Here is a 5,570-nt window from a genome sequence, read left to right as displayed (position 1 = left end):
CCCATCTGTAGATCATCTTTGGTGAAATAACTATTCAAATCCTCTGCTCATTTTTGACAGGATTATTTGTCTTAAGTTGTAGGGGTTCTTCACACACTCTGGATGTTACCCCATATCAGACACAAGAGTTGCAGTCATTCTCTCCCATCCCACAGGTTGCCTTTTCATGCTGTTATTTAAGTCTTTAATGCACAGATTTTAAAGTTTAATGGAGTCCCTTGTGTCTCTTTGCACTTTTGTTTCCTGTGCTTTTCAGTTATATCCAAGAAATCATTGCCAAATCCAAGCTCATAAGTATAATGCTATGCCAAGTATATTTTGGAGTTCAATGACTAGTTAACAAGGAAGTCAAATTATAATCATCCAGTAGATATGTACCACTGAGAATCTACTCTGTGGAGCTAGCATACAAAACGTTGTATAAGATGAACAAAGTGAAAGTGAATTGCCTCTAACGTTGTACTGTGTTCATCACTACAATCTGAAATGTAGGTAATTTAGGAAGAAACAATCTACAGTTTTCTGTTTTTTTTTTTTTCTTGTTTGTTTATTTTACATTTCTCTTGCAGGCTATTGTCAAATTTTTGTTCCATCTAAAGTCAGACCTTTTATTTATTCCTAATTCAGGATAGATGCTGTTTTACTATGGAATCTTAACTGATTTCTTACTATGTATAACTTTAAATTCTACAGAATTAAGATAAATCTACACTTGTGCATGGAATGAATATATATTATACGTATGCATATTCCAAATTTGGATCAAGTAGAAGACCTAAGAATATTCCTGTAACATTCCATGGAATGACGAAAAAAATCACAGCAGACAGACAGAGGATAGCGCGTGTGAGAGGGAACAGCTGCGGCATGAGACGACAACAAGGGCTGTCATGGTGAGGCAGAATATTTGGGGAAGCCTCAAGTAACAGTTTGTTATCAGAAGAATACAACGATCTATGGCAGACGTAGAACTAGTTTTGGAGCCCAAAGACAATGTGAATAGGAATCCAGCAGGAAGCTTGGAGGCGGTTCCACTTGAGTAATGGGGAGCAGCAGTCTGACAACTTAGCTGCCAGCCCCTCCCCCTGTCCCCCAGAGCAGGGAGAGAGGGGGGTGGAGAGCTGTGATCAGAGGGGCAGGGCACGCCCCCTGCCCCTACAGGAAACAGACCACCCTCCCGTCCAGAGGACCACCTCCTGGGAGTGACCATGGGAGTGGACAACTCTCCCACAGGGAGACACGATAGGCCCTGGGTCCAGGCTGTGTGTTGGGTCCATGGAGCAGGGGCCTGGAGCTCTGAATGGGGAGGTCAAGACTCCCAGCTGCCCCAGGGAGTGTGGGACAGACAGCCAGGGAGCTGTGCTTCTACCAAGAAACTGCTCCCTCTCTCTACCCCCTGCTCTCTGCAGCAGCACCAGGACCTCCATCCTTATTCAGAGGTGTTGGTGCTGACAAGGCTCCATTTCTTAGGGTCACAAATAGTCAGGACAGTATCACCTGTCAGGTTGGATGGTGAACTATGGGTGTCAGGCACCATGTTGACTCCCTGGGGCTCCCAGCTGCTGTCTGAGGGGAGAAACCCAGGACAGGGAGCACTAGGAGCCTCTGAAGCAGGAGCACGGGTGCTCCCTGCTGCCTTGTTGGGTGGTGGCATCAGTGAACAGAAGGGGGAGGGGAGGAACAGCCCCGCTGCAGGATTGAGGGGGAGCATGGTCTTCCTAACTCCCCTAATTGGCTGTGGGGATGCCCAGGCTATCACCAAGGAAGGGGCTGGGCTGAGTGTCCTAAAGCCCCCAGCTAGTTGTCCCAGGGTAGATTTCTGGGTACATATTTACATTAGATTCAATAAAGAAGTGAAGGGATAAGGTCAGAGAGTTTGTCTAGTCCACATACCTTCACCAATTGATGTTGAACTGGGACGCATACTGTGCTTCAAAGACTCCCAGTTCATGACTCTGCCCACCATTACACAAACTTCAAGTTCAGTGTCTTGCCCCACTGTGGGCCATTAGATTTTTGGTGGCAAACAAGATGCCTTATTCATCTCTGCATCTTACACTTGTAGTGTGTGGTTCATGATGTGCTTCAAAGAAGGGTTGGATAAAATGCTGGGTGAAAGAATGAATTAGCTGAATAAAGAATGAATTCCTCAAACCAAATCCAGTGCCTCCCCTCAAGTCTTCTTGTTCAGCCCTCAGGACACTGGGTCTCTCTGGTCACCCTCCGTCACGTGGCTGTGTGCTTCTGGCCCAGTCTCCGCAGGGCATCCTTCACGTCCTTGTTTCTCAGACTGTAGATGAGGGGATTCAGCATTGGGATGACCAGGGTGTAGAAGACAGAGACCACCTTGCCCTGCTCCACGGACTCCACAGCTCCCGGCTGGGCATACATGACAAAAAGGGTCCCATAAAAAAGGGATACGGCTGTCATGTGGGAGCCACAGGTGGAGAAGAGCTTGTGTCTCCCTCCTCCTGAGTGCATCCTCAGGATGGTCACTGTGATGTAGCCATAGGAGGTGAGGACCACGAGTGTGGTGCCCACAATGATGAGGCCACACATAGCAAACAAGACCAACTCACTGACGGCCGTGCTGGCACAAGTGAGCTGGAGCAGGGGGATCACATCACAGAAGAAGTGGTTGATGTGGTTGGAGCTGCAGAATGGGAGGCTGAATGTGAGGATCGTCTGCACCCCAGAGTTGAGGCAGCCCCCACAGTAGGTTCCCAGCACCAGGCAGGCACAGACCAAGGGGCGCATGGAGATGGGGTAGCTCAGGGGGCTGCAGATGGCCACGAAGCGGTCATAGGCCATCACGGCCAAGAGGAGAGTCTCAGTCGTGCCCATCATGGAGAAGAAGAAGAACTGGGTGGCACATCCCTTAAAGGTGATGACCTTGGAGGAGGACAGGAAGTTGACCAGGGCCTTGGGGGCAATGACAGATGAGTAGCACAGGTCCAGGAAGGAGAGGTTCTTGAGGAAGAAGTACATTGGGAGTGCAGATGGGCATCCAGGGTGATGACCACGATCATGGTGAGGTTCCCCAGGACAGCCACCACATACAGGGCCAGGAACAGAGCAAAGAGCAGGGCCTGGGTCTGTGGGCCACCCTCAAATCCCTCCAGCATGAACTCCTGCAGAGGCATCTCTGAGAGGTTTCCATTTCTGTGGGATGCCATGGCCCTGAGCTGGGGGACATGTGGCAGAGAGCAAGGTGGGGGCAGGGAGAGGGAGGAGGTGAGGGTCACAAGGTCATACTGTCTTGGAGAACAGGGACCCTTCAGCACCCAGTCCTCCAGGTGAGCTCAGACTGACCTGAAAAGGCAACATTTTCTCCAATTGGCTAATTCACAAATTTGCAGGGAGCACTCAGCCTGTGGGGACTCTGAACAGTCACTATAGGGTGGGGTGGGGTGCTAGGAGGGTTGCAGAGCTGAGTCTGGAGTGCAGAAATGGCGCCACAGCCGCCTGTCTTCCCAGCGACGCTGCCAGCTTTCTGCTCTTTTCTCACGTATCTAACCCTGCACGTTCTGCCCCTTCGTGTACTCTTCATTAATCTCAGAAAAGTTTCCTGGGTGCCTCTGCCCACCAGGTCTTGGACAGGCCGGGAGCAGGGCAGGGGCCAGGTCTCTAATGTGGCTGTTTCAGTTTCTCTCCCCTGCACGCCTAGATTCCCATCTCAGCATCACTGCCTCTGAGCCTGGACTGGGGCATTATCTGCGAGACGAGTCCAGGGCTGGCCAGGCAGGAGGATGTCCCCACTTCCCCTGCTGAGAGCAGACCTGAGTGCTTACTGTATGCATGGCCCTGCCCCCTTACCCACATGGTCTCCTCCCACTCCTGCAGCCCTGAGGGTGGCTGCCCTGACCTTACCTTGTCCAGGTGAGGGCTGTGATTGCCCAGCCCCACACAGCCAGGAACTGCTCTCCCAGGGCCTCCTGAGCTCTTGACCCAGGTCTGTGCTGATGATAATCAGTCAGCACCAGGACACCTGTCTACTGCCCTTTCAGCTTTGCCTTCCTGTATAGTGAAGGGAGAATGAGGGGGTGCCAAGGAGGGTGTCTGGGGTCTCAGAGAGCCTCAGACTGGTGCCCCAGATTCTGGAGTGGGAACTACTGGATCTTGGAGGAAGCTCATCTGCTCTTCCATGCCCTGCCCACACCTCTGGGTCACTCAGTGGGGCAAGGTGTTCTCTACCTGCAGGTCTGGGACTCAAGGCCTCTGATGGCCAATTAGGTGAGGCTTGGGCTCTGAGTGCACTGGGAGCCAACCCCCAGTCCCAGGAGCTGCAGTCCCAAGGCCAATCTTCCCCTGACCCCTTTTGACCTAAGGCAGGACAGACAGGAAGCCTGAAGTCTTCAGCAAGCAGTGGGGAGCCAACAGGAGAGGAACACAGACAAGTTAGAGGGACCCAGTGCCCCTCGTTGGATGGGTCTTCCCAGGGGGCAGGTGTGACCTCCTGGCCCTCAGCCCTCACTCCTGCTCATCCTTGGAGGTTGTCAGTGTGAGGAAGGGGGCAGGTGGGCAATCTGTGCCCAGGCCAGCACACGGCCCTCTCTACTCCAGACTTAGAGACTCTGCCTCCACAAGCCTGAAATGTGGGCACATCCTTACCCCCTTGAATAATGGGAACGTGGAAATGGACTCTGAATCCCCTCTGTTGTTTTTGTTGTTGCTGGCATGTCTAAAATTCTCCTTGTGTGTGTGTGTGTGTGAAATTTCAGAATAAACACATGCTTGATGAAATTCAAGAATTAAGATGTGATATAGTACAATGAGGACTTCCCAGGTGGCGCTAGTGGTAAAGAACCCACCTGTCAATGTAGGACACGCGAGTTCCATCCCTGGGTCAGGAAGATCCCCTGGAGAAAGAAATGGCAACCCACTCCACTATTCTTGTCTGGAAAATCCCATGGACAGAGGAGCCTGGTGGCTAGAGTCCATGGGGCCAGCAGAGTCAGACATGACTGAGCAGTTGACCGCACAACGGTACCATGGAAATGCATTTTCCTTTGGCCCCAGTAAAGCCTCGCCTCTCTTAGCAGTTGGGGGTGTCTGCCCAAGGTCTGTCTGCACACGTGAAGCCTTTCTTTTGGGATCTTTGTGTGAATCGGGTCATGCTGTCCTTAGCTCGCGGTTGGGGCCTTCACTTAACAGACAGCATAGCAAGGGGGTCTTCCTGGGTAGGTTCTGAACATCTCCGCGGTGTTCCCCTGTGTGGGCGCAGCCAGCGTCATGGGTTTCCTAACCCTAACTCCCTCACTCTCCTTCCTCTCACAAACCACAACTCAACCTACGTTCATTCTGGGCTCCTACTAATATTTCTGTGGGCTAGGGTCCTACAACCACATCACGGGTCATTATGGCATAGACAGCTTGCTTTGTCTTTATTTTTTTATTAATACAGTCTATTTCCTCCAGAAATGTACAACTTATTTTCTTCCAATGGCTCACAAAGATTTGAATTTCCTTCCCTCACCATGGCTCATCGTCATCCACCCTGACATTTGCACACTTAGCAGGCAGGTAGTGCCTATGAACGTGCTGGTCGCTCAATCGTGTCTGACTCTGTG

At 51.4% G+C, this 5,570-nt stretch overlaps 1 pseudogene; it reads right to left on the bottom strand.

Annotated features, from left to right (window-relative positions):
- Positions 1 to 2,124: 2,124 nt before the first annotated feature.
- LOC102288259 (olfactory receptor 9S13-like) lies at positions 2,125 to 3,176 on the bottom strand (annotated as a pseudogene).
- Between the last annotated feature and the right edge of the window lie 2,394 nt (positions 3,177 to 5,570).

The sequence above is a fragment of the Bos mutus genome, chromosome 3, assembly GCF_027580195.1.
Source record: "Bos mutus isolate GX-2022 chromosome 3, NWIPB_WYAK_1.1, whole genome shotgun sequence".
NCBI lineage: Eukaryota > Metazoa > Chordata > Mammalia > Artiodactyla > Bovidae > Bos > Bos mutus.
The sequence above is the reverse complement of the archived record's forward strand: the minus strand, read 5'-3'. Positions and strand labels throughout refer to the sequence as shown.